This window comes from Herpailurus yagouaroundi, unplaced genomic scaffold (genome assembly GCF_014898765.1).
Source record: "Herpailurus yagouaroundi ecotype Mexico unplaced genomic scaffold, PumYag 141, whole genome shotgun sequence".
NCBI lineage: Eukaryota > Metazoa > Chordata > Mammalia > Carnivora > Felidae > Herpailurus > Herpailurus yagouaroundi.
In genome coordinates, this window is record NW_024412396.1 from 74,520,599 (window position 1) to 74,538,316 (window position 17,718).

General features: G+C 39.1%; 1 protein-coding gene, 1 long non-coding RNA gene and 1 other non-coding gene across 8 annotated transcripts in view; 2 read left to right on the plus strand and 1 right to left on the minus strand.

Moving 5' to 3' along the window:
* The first annotated feature begins 833 nt into the window (after nucleotides 1-833).
* MARK3 (microtubule affinity regulating kinase 3) overlaps nucleotides 834-17,718 on the plus strand; it is a 90,360-nt gene continuing 73,475 nt past the window's right edge. For 5 of the 6 annotated variants that reach the window (XM_040478307.1, XM_040478309.1, XM_040478308.1 and 2 more), the window contains exon 1: nucleotides 838-879. The gene's annotated coding sequence lies outside the window, so the exon portion shown is untranslated. Of the gene's footprint in view, nucleotides 880-17,718 lie in introns of all 6 variants that reach the window. The other variant, XM_040478314.1, reaches the window with a different exon arrangement.
* Nucleotides 5,073-6,827, minus strand: LOC121032333 (uncharacterized). The gene is made up of 2 exons (XR_005791237.1): nucleotides 5,446-6,827; nucleotides 5,073-5,201 (listed from the first exon to the last, which is right to left on the minus strand). It is a non-coding gene; the product is annotated as an uncharacterized LOC121032333 (long non-coding RNA).
* Nucleotides 17,338-17,529, plus strand: LOC121032514 (U2 spliceosomal RNA). Its single transcript, XR_005791336.1, has one exon. It is a non-coding gene; the product is annotated as a U2 spliceosomal RNA (small nuclear RNA).

Sequence of the window (17,718 nt, forward strand, 5' to 3'; positions counted from 1 at the left end):
TTTATGTGTAATAGAAGACAGTTGACTTGGATGTAAGTTAATGTTTTCTCCATTTAACTGTCTCACGCTAGAAAACTTAATGTATGAAAAGCTGAATTTACAAAACATGTAAATTAGAAAATACATTTACATTACACAAGCTTTTTTAAACCAAATTGTGGCTAGTACAATTTTAGTGACTGTATTTTTGTTGTGTAAATAGTAAAACCACTTGATACATTTCCCTCGTGGGACAGGACTTTGTTTTATATACTGCTGTGTTCCAGTTCCTAAATTATATTCTCTTTGGATTTCTCACTAAGTAGTGATGTGGCAGTGAATAAATCACAAAAGTATCCTCATCTGGTGAAGGATCATATGTGCTGGTGCATTTAATAGCTATGGAAAAGTTACATTCTTTATGATTATAAGGCAGCCTTGTTACTCCTATTTTATGTTACAACGACATACAAAAAATATCTCATTTCCTTCTGAACACCCACTTCAACCCTTGATGATATTTTTCTTCTTGGCATTTGCTTGTTTTCCTCATAAATTTATATCGTGGGCAAATTCCTTTAAAGTGCTAGATACGTTAGGATTAAAATTAAAGCAGTGGTGTTTTGTTTCTTCAACTAGGGGCTCTTAAAACTTGGCAGGTACCATGTGTTCTCTCATTTCCTTATTTTTATGTATGTTATATTGTAGCACACGTCACATGGAGATGGGCGGCAAGAAGTTACCTCTCGCACTGGGCGCTCTGGAGCTCGGTGTAGAAACTCTATAGCTTCCTGTGCAGATGAACAACCTCACATCGGAAACTACAGACTGTTGAAAACAATCGGCAAGGGGAATTTTGCAAAAGTGAAATTGGCAAGACACATCCTTACAGGAAGAGAGGTAAATATTAAGTTTAATTTCTGTTATGATACTTGCTTTGTTCAGTTCCATGTGAGAGAGGAAGAGAATGTATATATTACTTGAGCGAATTTCTGAGCTAATGAAATATTGTTTTTAAGAACAAGAAACTTACATACTAATTTTCTGGGAGTTCCTTTGCTTTCTCATGTCTTTAAATGTAGTATTACATTGAGTGTTCGAATTGGCTTTTGCCAAAGTGGGTAGTGTTTTGTTCTAAGAACTGCCACCAGATTAATATTCTTTCTGCCACCAGAATAAAAATTGTTTGGAACTTAATGTATAAGCTCACAGTACTTGGAAATCATGAGTGTTGTCTATTTTTGTAGATTTTATGACCAAGAAGTTTCTTCATTTCACCAAAGAAACTTTTCTCATAGCCTAGGTTTGATTGGCTGTTGTACAGGAAGGCATATGCTTTCCTAACTTTTGTGATGATTGGCTTTCTGCTCAACTGCATTCTGTATTTATCAAAAATACACCTGTTAAAACTCCTGAATTGACTCCCTCCACATGTTCCACATGTGCAATACAGAACCTGTTTTGCTTCTTTGACTTCTTGCATTTGGGTCTCTATGCCTGCTATTTCCTCTGCCTGAAATGCACTTCACACTTTTGTGTAGCAACCACTTCTTCTGGGAAGGAGTTGTTGATGGACTCCCTTTTCCCAGGTATGGGACTCAGGTTAAAATTCTTGGTACTTCCCCTCAGATAGCACAGTTTACATTTATGGGAACTGCTTATTTACCCATCTTCCCTCTCTGGTCTGCAGGGCAGATAGCTGTACTTAACAGCGTTTGGCACATAGTAGGTGCTTAGTAAATATATGTTGAATGATATTAATGATACTTCATTATTTTATTTTATTTTTTTTAATGTTTATTTTTGAGAGAGAGAGAGAGACAGAATGTGAGCAGGGGAGGGGCAGAGAGAGAGGGAGACACAGAATCTGAAGAAGCGGGCTTCAGGCTCTGAGCTGTCAGCAGAGAGCCCGATGTGGGGCTGGAACTTGTGAACCATGAGATAATGACCTGAGCTGAAGTTGGACGCTTAACCGACTGAGCCACCCAGGTGCCCCTGTAATGATACTTTTGAAGGAAGCTTTTTAAAGAAATGCTTTCCCTGCACCAGAGCCTCCTGATACATATGCCATGACAGCATTACCGACGTGTCATGGCATTGATGCTGCAGCCCACCATGCCCGGGGCTGCTGGAGCAGGGCCAGGGGCCAGTTATTCGTCTGGAAGCAGCCTCTGCTGCAGGGTGCCCTCCAGATATTCCTGTTTTCCATGAGTGCTGGGAGCTGAAGAAGGCTGGAAGCCCAGGTCCACACTAACTGGAATATTAAGTACAGACTTGAACCAAAAGTTTGCCTGTTCACGTTCCATCTCAACTTGGTGACATATCCATGGTCAGTACTCCTTGTTATGAAGATCCCTGGGCTGCTTTTCGAGTCCATGAACAGCATGAGCGGAGGAGGGTCTTGCCTTGCTGTCCCTGAGTAGAGCTTTCTGAAACTCAAGACTTCTTGAGTTTAGTCTCCACAATTCTAGGTGGTTGCTTGGCCAGTTTCCTCACACGGGCAGATGGTGGGTTGGAAGAGGAATGGGCCAGACAGACCCTCTCACTTTTTCCTTAGCTGTAGTTTGGCCTACTGTATTTACATCTGGTAGGTTCTCTTGCCAAAAAAGCTTGAATCTGACTAGCAGAGTGACTTAATTTAAAGTTTTCCTTCTTCTTCTTCTTTTTTTTTTTTTTTTTTAACTTTGAATTAAACTATTTTAGGGGCGCCTGGGTGGCTCAGTAGGTTGAGCGACCGACTTCGCCTCAGGTCATGATCTCACGGTTTGTGAGTTCAAGCCCCCACGTCGGGCTCTGTGCTGACAGCTCAGAGCCCGGAGCCCGCTTTGGATTCTGTGTCTCCCTCTCTCTCTGCCCCTCCCCCTCTCATGCTCTATCTCTCTGTGTCTCGGAAATAAATAAACGTTAAAAAAAAATTAAAATAAATAAACTATTTTACTCGATCCCCACCCCCTTACTGTAGGTATCACCCAGAATCCTAGAAAATGTAATATTTATATTTCTATAGTCTGGAAATTCATTATGTAGGAAGTACAAGTTCCTTGAAATTTCTCTTCTCAAAGAGGATCACTTGTTTGGTGTAGATTCTCACAGTATTTTATATAGATACTAATTTTTTGTTTATTTTAACAAAAAGAGACTCATGGATATAATGGTAACTTTTTTTTTTTTTTTAATAATGGTAACTTTCTTAGCAACATATCTGATTGTGTCTGGATCTCAGTGCTCATAGATCTGACACATTCTATCTTACACGTGTGTGCTGTTGCTGTGGTTTATCCCTGTCAGTGGGCCTTGAGTGGTTTCTGATTTTTTGCTACTGTAAGCATCTGCAGTGAAAGTTTCTTAACTCTCTACTCTGCTTAAGTGTTTCTGTGGGATAAATTCCTACAAGTGGATATCCAGGTCAAAAAGGATGAATATTTGATATTGTAATAGGTACTGGTGAATTGCTTTTGAGAAAATTTTACAGCATTTTATTATCCTATCAAAGTGAATGAAAGTATCCATTTTTCTGCACCCTTACTAATACTACATAGATCATTTTTATCTGATGGACAAAAAAAAAATGTATTTTTTTTGCAAGCTTCTTTTTGGTAACAGATTGATATTTTCATGTATTTTTGTCATTCATATTTTCTTTTTAAAATAAGTTTCCTATTTGTGTCCTTTATCCATTTTTCTTTTCCCGTTTAAATCTTAATGATTTAAACCCGTTATATGTTTCATACATCAGTCTGATCTGTCTGAGTTTCATGTCTAATCTGAGTTTCATGACTTGGTAAGAAAGGTTTAGTTACTTTGCCCCAAGATGTAAAAAATGGCTCTGTATCTTCTTCAAATAGTCCTGTGGATCCCATTTGAATGTTTAATTCATTTGGTATATATTTTGGGGGATTGGTATGAAGTGTAGGGCTTTAGTTTTTCTTCCCCCATGTGGTTTATCACTTGTCCTGGGATCATCTGTTCTTTCCCCCAGTTGAAGATACCTGCTTTATCACTTACCAAATTCCTGTATATGTCTTTTGGTTAATGTCTGATCTATTTATTTAGTCTTGTACCCATACTACGGTAATTTTATTATGGCAGCTTTGAATTGTACGTTTGGATGTTTTAGAGTAGGTTAAGTGCTCTGAGGATTATTCTTTTTTTTTTTTTAATTTTTTATTTTTTTTTACATTTACATCCAAATTAGGTAGCATATAGTACAACAGTGATTTCAAGATTAGATTCCTTAGTGCCCCTGACCCATTTAGCCCATCCCCCCCTCACAACCCCTCCCATAACCCTCAGTTTGTTCTCCATATTTATGAGTCTCTTCTGTTTTGTTCCCCTCCCTGTTTTTTTATTATTTTTGTTTCCCTTCCCTTATGTTCATCTGTTTTGTCTCTTGAAGTCCTCATATGAGTGAAGTCATATGATTTTTGTCTTTCTTTGACTGGCTAATTTCACTTAGCATAATACCCTCCGGTTCCATCCACCTAGTTGCAAATGGCAAGATTTCATTCTTTTTGATTGTCAAGTAATACTCCATTGTATATATATACCACATCTTCTTTATCCATTCATCCATTGGTGGACATTTAGGCCCTTTCCATACTTTGGCTATTATTGATAGTGCTGCTGTAAACATGGGGGTGCCTGTGTCCTTTCGAAACAGCACACCTGTATCCCGTGGATAAATGCCTAGTAGTGCAATTGTTGGGTTGTAGGGTAGTTCTATTTTTAGTTTTTTGAGGAACCTCCATACTGTTTTCCAGAGTGGCTGCACCATCTTGCATTCCCACGGATTATTATTTTTTAAAAACTTAATATCTCTTCTTGCCATTTGCTGTGTTAAATGAACTTTAGAATCAAGATGCCATGTTCCAAAAATAGTCTTAGTGGAAATTCGGTAAGATCAATTTTGATAGGAATTAACTGAATTTGTAAGCTGATCTGGGGGAAATTTGCTATTTTATGATACCAAACCTTTCTATACAGGAATATGAAATGTGTCTCAATTTTGTTTTCAGAGTTTGTAATTTTTTTCACCTAAGTTTTTGCATAATTCTTTTTCAAGGGGGTTAGAAATAAATTTTATTGAGTAGGTGAATAGTTTTACATAATTCTTAAGTTCATTCCAGGGTATTTAAAATTTTTTTTGCTGTTGTGAATGGAATTTTTTCCTTAGTTGTTAAGGAAATGCTGTAACATTTGTATAACATCTTGTATCTGGGCACCTTTTTTTCTTTTTTTTTTTTTTTAATTTTTTTTAACGTTTATTTATTTTTGAGACAGAGAGAGACAGAGCATGAACGGGGGAGGGTCAGAGAGAGGGAGACACAGAATCTGAAACAGGCTCCAGGCTCTGAGCTGTCAGCACAGAGCCCGACGCGGGGCTCAAACTCACGGACCGCGAGATCATGACCCGAGCCGAAGTCGGCCGCTTTACCGACTGAGCCACCCAGGCACCCCTCTGGGCACCTTTTGAACTCTCATTTTGGACATCAAAATTAAGCAAGTTTTTGCTATTTTTTAAATTATACATCTTTTTCCTTTGACATACAGTCTTCTGAATTGTAACAGTTGTATAGATTTATGTTGCCACCATGTAATGAAGATACAGAAGGGTAGCTACATGGAGCTGTCAGGCCAAACTGTTTTTTAAAGGATGGGCAAAATACCAACATGTTTATCAGTTAATGGGGATAATCTGACAGAAAGGGAAGATGGTGCTATCAGAGAGATATTTGAGTGAATAAGAGGAGATGGTGGAGGCGTTGGCCTTGATGTGGACAGTTGTTCCATAGAAACAGGAGAAAGATAGAGGATACTCGTATAGGTACAGGTGAGGGACTCTGTATGGTGGTATGGGAGCCTGTGGAAGTTTTCTTCTCATCACAGCTATTTTTTCAGTAAAATGGAAAGCAAAATCATCAGCTAAGAGTGTGATTATCAAGGAGACAGGAGGTGTTAGACATGTGAGAGGTTATAGTAATTACCAGGCAAGCAGGAGAGTGAACGGACTAGAAGAATTGCCAGGCAGCCTTAAGGCTTCCCTGAAGTTAGCGATCATGGATTCAAAGTGGGAATAGGCACCATGGCTGGAAGTTACTCTCCAGCAACATCCAGGTACCCCAGACACAAGCCTGGCATTTGTAGATGGTTGGGGTTTTTGTCACACTAAGTGTAGTGAAATGGGAACAGAGCAAGGGCATTGATTTGGAATATCTAAGGGAATGATTACAATGAAGGACTACAGATTTGAATAGGAAATAACTTGAGTGGGAAGACAATCCATAAGAAGATGGTGGGACCAGTGGATTATGGATCCTGGTGAGTTCAAATAGTTACTGGAGTTCTAATTTTTTTTTAAGTTTATTTATTTATTTTGAGAGAGACAGAGACAGTGCAAATGGGGGAGGGGCAGAGAGAGAGCTAATCCCAAGCAGGCTCTGCACTACTAGTTCAAAGTCAGATGTGGGGTGTGAACCCATGAAGCCGTGAGATCATGACCTGAGCTGAAACCAGGAGTCGGACACTTAACCCACAGAGCCACCCAGGGGTCTCAGTTATTGGTTGGAGTTCTAGATTGAGTGGGTGGGAACCATAGAGGAGGTGATTAGAAAGTGGGAAACTCAAAGTTAAGGTCATAAAGAGATTTCATATCTTGGTAGTTGCAGAGGTTAGAGTATAACAATGTAAGTGGCTTAAGTATGTGACTTTTTCTTCCCCTCTCTAGAAGCTTTTTAGACTCTTCACATTTCTCCTTGCTGTTCAGAAATTTCACAGTGAGGTTCCAAGGAGTTGGTCTTCATTCATTGTTCTTGGCTGCTTATTGGACCCTTTCAATTTGGAGATTCTTGTCTTTCAGTTCTGGAGAATTGTCTCATTTTATTTATTATTTAAAAGTCTTTATTCCAGGGGCGCCTGGGTGGCGCAGTCGGTTGAGCGTCCGACTTTGGCTCAGGTCACAATCTCGCGGTCCGTGAGTTCGAGCCCCGCGTCGGGCTCTGGGCTGATGGCTCAGAGCCTGGAGCCTGTTTCCAATTCTGTGTCTCCCTCTCTCTCTGCCCCTCCCCCGTTCATGCTCTGTCTCTCTCTGTCCCAAAAATAAATAAACGTTAAAAAAAAAATTAAAAAATAAAAGTCTTTATTCTGTAATTCTTATTAATCAGAGATTAGTAAGATCTCTTGGAAAAGAACCTTGATTTTTTTCTGGGGAAAAAAAAATTCTCTGTGTTTCTATTTTATTTTCTGGGGGATGTCTTTAATTTCATTTTCCCAGCTTTCTGTTAAATTTGTGTGTATGTGTGTCCCTATGTATGCCCTCTTCCTCCTCCCAGCTTTCTTGTGCACTGATTATTTGTCTGTATAGCATCCATTTCTGGGGTCATGAATGCTATTTCTTCTGTTAACACCCTGTGAGGATAGTAAAGACTTTCCTCTTTTTTTTTTTTTTTTTTTTTAAATAGAATTTGCTCCCTGCACTGTATCTCTTTTCTCTGGGATTCTTTCTTGGTAACTGTCTTTCATACAGAGACTTTCTTTGGAATCTGGTAATCTTTGGTTATCTGTTTGTATTTAAGTTGGAGCCTTCAGAAGCTGATCAGAAGCTGAGTTTGCACGCATAGGGATATGTTTGACCACAGAGCTTTCGTTTTGGAAGTTGTCTGGTGCTTTTATTGGAGGACCCCAGTCTTTAGATCTCTTCTCGTGGGGCCATTTCATTTCTTTAAATGAGAATCCTCTCTTCTGCCTGGGAGGAGCTGGTGGTCCAACCCCTCTGTGGCAGTCTGACCCTTCATTTTCTGTTTCATGTCCATGCTTCATTCCTGTCCTCTGCTGGGCCCATTCACCTTGAGTCCAGAACCTCATCATCTTCTCCACAGAATAAATTTGCAGCCTCTAAAGAACCAGTGGTTAAAAAAAAAAAAAAAAGTAGAAGGAACCAGTGGTTATTGGCTGGGTTGGGGAGCAGTAGACATTGTGTATACAGCTTTTGACCTTGTAATTAGCCCTACTAGTAGCTCCAGTGTTGCTTGTGATTTCTCAGAACCTCCTAAGTTTGAAGCCCATCTGGAGCCCTTTGGACAAATCATGTTGTTTCTGGTTACAGTTTTCTCTGTTCTCTTTCAGAAAATTATTGAACTATCTTTTCCACTATTGTCTTCTCAACTTGTTACTGTGCACTTGTGCCTTTGTGCCTTGACTGTCGTTAACCTCCTCACATCTGTGTCCTGCCTCCTGCACTGAAGGAGCCAGAAGGGGAAAATTGGATCTGGAGCCTCGTTTATCATTTGTCATTGATTGTAAGAATGATAAAACCATAGTACTTCATCCTGGGATGTGTTCCACTTCTTGCGACTTTAGATTAATGGTCATAAATTTTAGTCACAACTTTTTGTGTGGGTGAAGATGGCCTTCGGAGAGTTGGAAGAGGAAAAAAATACCACAATGACCATATTCTGAATACCATTCTTATTTTTGTATATTCTCCATATTTATATGCATGTTTTTTCGATATATTTTTGGTCATAATTTTGTATCCTGGGTCTTGTCCCTCAGAATTTCCTCCAAAGCAGTTTTCCAGGCCTCCACATGGTCCTCCGAGTAGGCTTAGTGGCTGTGCACAGCTGCGCTGGGGAGAACAGTCCTTCTGCTCCTTGTGCCTCAGGTTGCCTTTAGACCTCTTAACGTGAGGACTCCCGAAAAGTGTTTGTTTACATGGGTTATATATGTTGATATTTACTGTACTAGAAGTTAACACTAAAAAAGTTCAAGTATTTATTAATTCACTTCAAGTAATGACAGACCTATTATGTTTAATATAAATAACATTTTTATGAAAAGAGACTCTATTGTTCAAAGCTAGTTACTGAGAAGAGTGACATTGTTTTAATTTTTGCAAATCTCTTTAGTATCTGGCTTAATATAAGGTAGCTGGATTTTTCATACATTCTTCTGCATTCAAATTGCGTCCGTATACTGTTTCAGTTGAAGTTTATGAAGAAAATCTAACCTCATACAGAAATGGTAGCTAGAAGAGAGGAGTATCTTAATTCTTCTTTGGGATGATTGCAAATTTTGTTCTCTGATACTATGCTAAAACTCAACAAGTAGGAATTTGGTGGCAGGAGGGGGCATGATTAATTGAACATGTATTCAGAACAACTATAGTGACTGCCAAAAAGTGTTAATACCCAGAACAATTTGCTTCAGTTGGAAATGAATAATAATAGATCTAGAAGCGAGCAAGCAAGCAGAAGGGCAAAAGAGCCTCGTATTCCGATAACAGGTATAACTGAAAAGTATAAAGATGATCATCTGGCTTTTAGTATAATCTGAAGGTGGAGTATTTACAGTTAGTGTGCAGAAAAAGAGAAAAGCCTCGCCTAACCCAATTAGTACAAATTAAGAATCACTTAATCACACAGTTGTTACACTCTTTTATTATAAAATGTGTATAACAAAACTACAGTCTTAACCATTTTAAGTGTACAGTTCAGTGGCATTAAGTACAATTGCATTGTTGTGCAACCGTCACCACCACCCATCTCTAGGACAGATATGGTTGATCTTATTTGTAAATTCACCTACTCACTACAATTTGTTTGTAATTCCAGAATCAATACTTGTGGTGCTTTTGCAGTATTTGTGGACATGCACAAAGCATCAAAAAGTTTGAATTGCCCAATGTGTGCATCCCCAGTTGAGCTCCAACAAGGTGATGATGTTCTCTGCCTTGTTTCAGCTTTCGTACTATAAACAAATGCTCTTTTTGTGGTCTGTGTAGTCCGTGTTTTTTGCATTTTTGTGCTTTTTGTTGTCAACTTTGCTGTTTAAAATGGCCCCCAAGAGTTGGCCTGAAGTACTAGCCAGTGTTTTGTGGGTTTTTTATTTTATTTTATTTTTTGAGAGACAGAGCATGAGTGGGGGAGGGGCAGAGAGAGAGAGGGAGACAGATCCGAAGCAGGCTCCAGGCTCCAAGCTGTCAGCACAGAGCCCGACACAGGGCTCGGACCCAGGAACTGTGAGATCATGTCCCGAGCTGAAGTTTGATGCTTAACCGACTGAGCTACCCAGGTGCCCCCTGGCCAGTGTTTCTAAGTGCAAGGCTGTGTTGTGCCTGATAAAGAAAACACATATGTTAGATAAGCCTCATTCAGATGTGAATTAAATTCTGCTGTTGGCTGAGAATTCTATGTTAACGAATCAATGATATGTAGTAAATAAGGTGTCCTTAAAGAGAAACACACATAAAACAAGGTTATATTGATCAGTTGGTGAAAATTTTTATGATCCGGGGCCCAAAGGAGCCTAACCCTGTATTTCTTCTAGGAACAGTGCTTCCAGTATTTGCTGATTCAGTGTTCACAGTGGCTTTATAGAACATAATTACCATACCCGACAATAATCAGCTGTCTCTGTTTTTGAAAGAGAAGACTCAGTTATCTGGTGTTTTCCCTGAACAGATACATGGAGAAGGGTATTAGGGAAAGTCATAGGCTTTCCTTGTATATCTGATGGTTTTTGATTCACTGTTAATGTTTTCAAGAGGGGAGCACTAGGAAGCAAACTGAGAGCCCTCTACATAGGATGGGGTTTATGGAAGCTGCTGGTCAAGTGCCCAGCTTAGCTTCCAGGTAGCCAGTAGGAAAGTTGCTCTTATATAGCTTGGGACCTTCCACATACACAGCACAAAGTGACTTCCTCAGTTAAGTTTTTCATGGATTGTAGCCTTCTTTGAGTACACCCTAGGCTTGTATGCACCCTGCCACATGTGCTTCAGATTTTTATTTTCCAGAAATTGTTTAAAGTCGCTTGTATACTGATGGTACCTCTCTCATTCTCTTTGCCATTATTTGTCATTCTTTATTTTTTAGCTGGGCCATCAGGTGGGAGAAGAGAGAAATGTATATGATGCTATCTTTAACCAAATGTCTCATTATGGTTATGAAAAATCATTTAGTTAGTTATTTTGAGGGGGGGAGGGGCGGGGGGGAGGGAGAAAGAGAGAGAATCCCAAGCAGGCTCCGTGCTGTCAGCACAGAGCCCACTGCAGGACTTGAACTCATGCACCATGAGATCATGACCTGAGGAAAAATCAAGAATCAGATGCTTAACTGACTGAGCCACCCAGGTGCCCCACATCTGCTTACTTATTCAAGTTATATATTACACAGTTTAAAGAGTACAGGCTTGTTTAAAAAAAAGTGTCCCTTGATCCCCCACCTCCATTCCCTACTCTTCCAGGATAGTCACTTTTCAGTCTTCTAAACGGATTCCTTTTTTTTTTTTTAAGTTTTATTTTTAATTCCAGTTAGTTAACATTCAGTGTTATAGTAGTTTTAGGTGTACAATATAAACTGATTCTTTAGGTTTTACTACTATATCTTTAACATGCTTTTATTCTTTAAAAATTGTTTTTATTGAAGTATAGTTGACACATAGCATGCTCTTATTTTTCAGTTTTAAACGTTACCTACTGTTTTTTTCATTATGGTTATTTAGAGTCGTGATTGACTTTTTAAAAAATAAACTCTTTATTGAAATCCAACACACATCCAGAAAAAGTGCCCACATTGTAAGTGTACACCTTGATGAATTAGCACAAAGTAAACACATTTGCATAACCACGACCCAGGGCAAAACTATACTATGACTTGAACTCCGGAAGCTTCCCTTCTATCGTCTAATCACCTGTCTGCCCTTCTTTCCCAAGGTGACCACTATCCTGACTTCTAGCACCGTAGATATTTTTTTTTTTCTTAACGTTGTATTAATGGAATCATGGTATATATTTTGTGTTTGCCTCTTTCACTGCACTTTATGTTCGTGACATTCTTCCATGTGTTGTGCCTTTTGTTTTAATTTGGAGTTTTATTTTGTAGTCAAGTACTGTAGTTGTTTGGCGTGGTGTTCATTGCTATGGACTGAATTGTGTCTTTCAATATCATATATTAAATCCTAGCCTCCTGTGTATTTGGAGATAAGGCTTTTGTGGAAGTAGTTAGGTTAAATTAGGTCACAAAGGTAGGGTCCTGATCCAGTAGGTTAAGTGTCCTTATAGGAAGAGACACCAGAGAGCTTGGCTCCTCTCTACCATGTAAGGACACTGTGAGAAGGGAGCCATCTGCAAGCCCAGAGGAGAAACCTCACCAGGAACTGACTGTGTTGGTCAGACTCTGATCTTAGACCTCAGCCTCCTAATCTGTGAGAAAAGAAATTTCTGTTGTTTAAGCCATTCAGCCTATGCCATTTTTGCTATGGCAGCCTGAGCTGACTAATAATTCATCCTTCTGGGCTACTGCATTCTCTTAAAGGACTTGGGATTGTTTTTTTGCCTGCTCTTTTAGTGTTTGTGGATGCTTTAATGCATGTCGGGAGCAGGATATTGGGGCCTTTTGACCAGTAGAAAATTGACAGGAAGTGGAAGATAAGGATATTTATTTCTCTGGTCGGTGTTTGCTATAGGTTTGTGGGGCCAGCTAGGGTGACATATGCTTGGGGAAGTCCTTCTCATGTATGAGCTGTCTTTATCCCTATTTTGTAATTTTCCACTTTGTTTCTGGCATCAGGGTGAAAAATGGAATTTCCCAGAACTTTACACAACAAGTGGCAGGGACACTCCTCTTTCCTCGCTTAGTGAACTCCCTTGGCTTTTGCTGTGCATGCCCTCCCCCACCCCAACCCCCCCAAAAAAACCTCCAGAAAACTCCATGACCTTGGGTGTGTGTGTGTGTGTGTGTGTGTGTGTGTGTGTGTGGTCTTCTCTACAGTCTCTATCTTTCTCAGGCACCTGGTGATGCCCCCACAATTGCCTTTTTTTTATTGACCTCAAGGTCAGAACTCTCCTGCTGCAGGCTCCAGCTCTGGGCCAAGGTTATTTTGGTAGTTGAGTCATCCCAGCAAGGAGCTGGAAAGGAAGAGGGGATTAGGAACTTCCCCCTCAGGCTTCATTGCCACACATACACCATCATGTTAAATGACAGTGTTTCACTCTAGGACACTTACTTTTAATAAAATGATTCTCTTCTACAGTTTGATTTAGCTGAATGAGACATATTTTTGCTCCTGTTTTTGCTTTAAATACTATTTGAATAGCAGTATTTGAAAAAGAAAATGCTTAATAGAATCTTTAGAGTAAAAGACAGATACTGAACAGAGCCAAGAGTGGCTAGTGATCAAGAGTCTGGTCGTGAGAATAGAAACCAGGTCTCAGAAGATCAGAGGGAAGAAGAACCAGAAAGGCAGCATATGTACTAGATCTGGCCATGAGAAGGGGGAGGAAAACAGAATGGTGGCCAGAAAAGAATAGTATGATTTCTTTGGAAATTGGGAGATCTATAGATGCCACACAAAATTGCTTATGAAAGTAAAATTTGAATAAAATTAATTCATTAAACTTTAAAATAATGTAATTTTTATGGGGCGCCTGGGTGGCTCAGTCAGTTGTGTCTGACTTCGGCTCAGGTCTTGATCTCGTGGTTTGTGTGTTCAAGCCCTGCGTCAGGCTCTGTGCTGACAGCTGGGAGCCTGGAGCCTGCGTCGGATTCTGTGTCTCCCTCTCTCTCTGCCCCTCTCCCTCCTGCACTCTGCCTCACTCTTCTTTCTCTCTCAAAAATAAATATTAACCAAAAAAAAAAAATGTAATTTTAAAAATCACACTGATATCTGTTAAAACACCAGAAATCTTATTTCTTCACTCCTCTGTCTCTATCTCTAATGTGTGTGCTCACTGATTATGGAGGTTCAGGGCCTCACATCAATGCAGGAGGCATTTATTAAATGCTGTTTATGTCCCTGGTAGTGTGCTAGGGTTATAATAGTAAGGCAGTCACCAAGTGAGATATGAACAGGGTGGTCATTGTTTGTATATTCCAGCCACCAGTATTTCCTTTCGCTTTATTTACTGTAGTTTCCATCAAGACCTCGATTTTCCGAATACAGAATTAGAATTCTGTCTTTGCTTTTTTCAAGCACATAACATGCTATAACTCTCTGCTTCTCCAATTCTGATTTTTTTTTTTTTTAACCTCCCCAGGTGAGGATGGGATGAGGTGGTGGGTCCTTCCACTCCAGGGTCAGACATGCCTTGTTAGCAGTGTTTCTCTAGCCCCTCTGGAGATTAATGGGTTCACAGGTAGTGATCAAATAACTTAGGCGATGGAGACTTTAGACCAAGTGAAGCAGGGTAGTTTGGTTTTTTTGGTTTTTTTTTTTTTTTTTTTAAGTGTTAATATGAAGAGATTTCTGGAGATTTCTCCGAGAACATTTTAGGGGGTCTGCAAAGTCTAAGCTATTTTTATAATACTATTAAGACATTACTTTTTCCACTCTTTCTCATGAATGTAAAGTAAAATTTTTCAGAGGCTCTATGATGTGTGGTATCACAACAGATTGAATACAGAAGGATATATGAAAATTTCAAACTGATGTTATTTATATTAACATATAATGGGCTTTTTTTCCCAGTTTTTTTAATTGTGATAAAATACACATAACATAATATTTACCATTTTAACTGGTTTTAAGTGTAGGTTTCAGTAGTTTTGAATACATTTATAATGTGCCGCCATCACCTTCATATATCTCCAGACCTTTTTTCATCTTGTAAAGCTGAAACTTTATACCCATTAAACACTAACTCCCCATTCTTTCCTTTCCTCATCTCCTGGCATTCCCCATTCTATTTTATGTGTCTATGAATGTGAACTTTCTACGAACCTCATAAAGTGGAATCATATAGTATTTGTCCTTTTGTGTCTGGCTTACTTCATTTAGCATAGTGTCCTCAAGGTTCATTCATGCTGTAGCATGTTTCAAAATTTCTTCCCTTTTTAAGACTGAATAATACTCTACTGTATGAGACACCACATTAGACTTACCCATTCATCACTTAGTGGATGCTAGGGTGTCTTCCATGTCTTAGCTATTGTGAATAATGCTGCTATGAACACAGCTGTACAAGAATCTATTTAAGTCCCTGCTTTCTGGGTACATACCCAGAAATGGAATTGCTCTATTATATGGTAATTCTATTTTTAATGTTTTTGAGGCACTCTATACTGCTTTCCACAGCTGTACCATTTTACATTCCTACCAACAGTGCACAGGGTTCCAATTTCCCAACATCCTTACAACTTGTTGTTTTCTTACAGGTTTGTTTGTTTGTTTTTATAGTAGCCATCTTGATGGGTGTGAAGTAGCATCTCGTAGTTGTGATTTGCATTTCCCTAATGATCAGTGATGTTAAGTATCTTTTTTATGTGCTTACTGGCCATTTGTACAGTTGACCCTTGAACCACACGGCTTGAACTGTGCAGGTCTACTTATACATAGATTTTTTTCTCAATAAATGCAGTAGTACAGTACTATGAATATATTTTATCTTCTGTATCATTTTCTTAATGAGATTTTCTTTTCTCTAGCTTAGTTTAAGAATACACATAACGTACAAAATATGTATTAATCGACTGTTATTGGTAAGGTTTCAGCTCAACAGTAGGCTTTTAGTACTTAAGTTTTGGGGGAGTCAAAAGCTATCATCGATATTTGTGCTGGAGAGGGGTGGTACCCTGAAACCTTGCATTGTTTGAGATATCCACTGTATATCTTCTTTGAATAAATGTCTCTTTAAGGCTTTCACCCATTTTTTTTTTAAATTTTTTTTTTTTTCCAACGTTTATTTATTTTTGGGACAGAGAGAGACAGAGCATGAACGGGGGAGGGGCAGAGAGAGAGGGAGACACAGAATCGGAAACAGGCTCCAGGCTCCGAGCCATCAGCCCAGAGCCTGACGCGGGGCTCGAACTCACGGACCGCGAGATCGTGACCTGGCTGAAGTCGGACGCTTAACCGACTGCGCCACCCAGGCGCCCCAGCTTTCACCCATTTTTAAATTGGGTTTTTGTTGTTGAGCTTTAGGAGTTCTCTATATGTTCTGGATATTAATCCCATATCACATCTTTGATTTGCACATATTTTCTAGCATTCTCTGTGTTGCCTTTTTATACTCTGTTGATACTGTCTTTTGATGCACAAAATTTAAAAATTTTATAGTCTGATTTGGCTGGGTTTTTTCTTTTGTTGCCTGTGCCTTTTGTGTCATCCAAGAAACCATTGCTCAGTCAGGTGTTGTGAAGCTTTTGTTGTATATTTTCTTCTAAGAGTTTGATAGTTTTTTGCTGTTTTCTTTACTTTTTTTTTTTTTTTTTTTTTAAGTATGCTCCACACCCAGCGCGGAGCTCGAACGCACAACCCTGAGGTCAAGAGTTGCATGCTCTACTACTGACTGAGCTGACTGGGTGTCCCAAGAGTTTGATAGTTTTAAATCTTACATTTAGATATTTGATCCACTCTGCAGTAATTTTTGTAGATGATGTTAGGTAAGAGTCCAACTTCTTGGATATCCAGTTTTCCCAGCACCATTTGTTGAATCTTATTAGTTGAAATGAATGTTATTATGTTCAATACTTATTTTTACATTTCTCAGTTTTCATTTGTAATAAGGTAAATATTGATAGATATAATCCACATTTGGGATCATCAGTAATCTTTAAGGGTGTAAAGGGCGACAAAAAGTTGGAGCACCGTTGACATAGAGAATCTTCAAGCGCTTTCCCCAGACTTTGACTATAGTCCCTTTCTTCATTGGTGCTTCTTACTGGATCTGTGTCCTGAAGGATGCACAGTAGGAACAGCATCATCAATGTGGGGTGAGGTCATTGTTTTTCTGGACCTCAGATGCAAAGCTGAGTTAATTATGTTCCTCAGTTCATGGCAAAGTTTCTCTCTTTACTTATATTCCCTTCCATCCCCTACTGTCACCCTCTCCCCTCATTCTGGATATGTGTAGTTCCTAGAAATCCTTTTATTCTGGTAATGACAGCCTACCAGATAAGGATGCTGCTGTAGGTCCATTTAGTAAATATTAGTAAAACTGATTTTTTTTAATTGATAAACACATATAACTAGAAGCTATAGTTCTTTCTTCCTGTATCTTAGTGGCTTGTTTTTTAGACTGCTTGGGGTTTACTCACCCCTTTCTGAACAAAGGCTCCTGGGTGACCCATTTTTTGCCGCTGTACATGTTTCACTTGGTTAGCTTACAGATTGTTCTAGAACTAGTCCCTTTTCCTTCTTTAACTACCTAAAGGGCTTTTCTTTCTTTCTTTTTTTTCTTTTAATGTTTTTGAAGTTTTCAGATTGAATCCAACCTGTTGGTTCGTATATTTACTCAATTATCAAGCTCTTACTGTGTGTAAGACACTCTGAGCAAGGCATTCTGGGCTGTATAAATCTGTAAAAGCTGTACTTCCTGCCCTTGGATCAGATCAATTTTGTCAGAGTCAGATGAAATTAAAATACTGGGTTGCTTCTCAGCCTTTTGGCCAAGATCAAGTGTAGTATCTGTTTCTTATCAGTTTAATATCTGATATGTCCTCTATCGGAGGACAATATATTAAATGGGTTTTTGGAACTAGGAGGTGAAATAGGAGCTTGCTCCATCCACTCCACACATCCCCCTGGTATTGCAGTACCTCCAGGAACGGTGCAACCACCCCCACCCCCACCCCGGGGAATTAAAAAAAAAAATTAAGTATTGTTAAATAGGGAATGGGAGAGTTGCTTCATTGTCCTCTATTTTTAGAAGTGTTTTCATTGTATAATCTCTCTTTCTTTCTCTGTCTCTACCTTGTGGGAGATGTTTCTCCCCATGTCTATAAGTAACTTAAATATAAATGTTCTAAC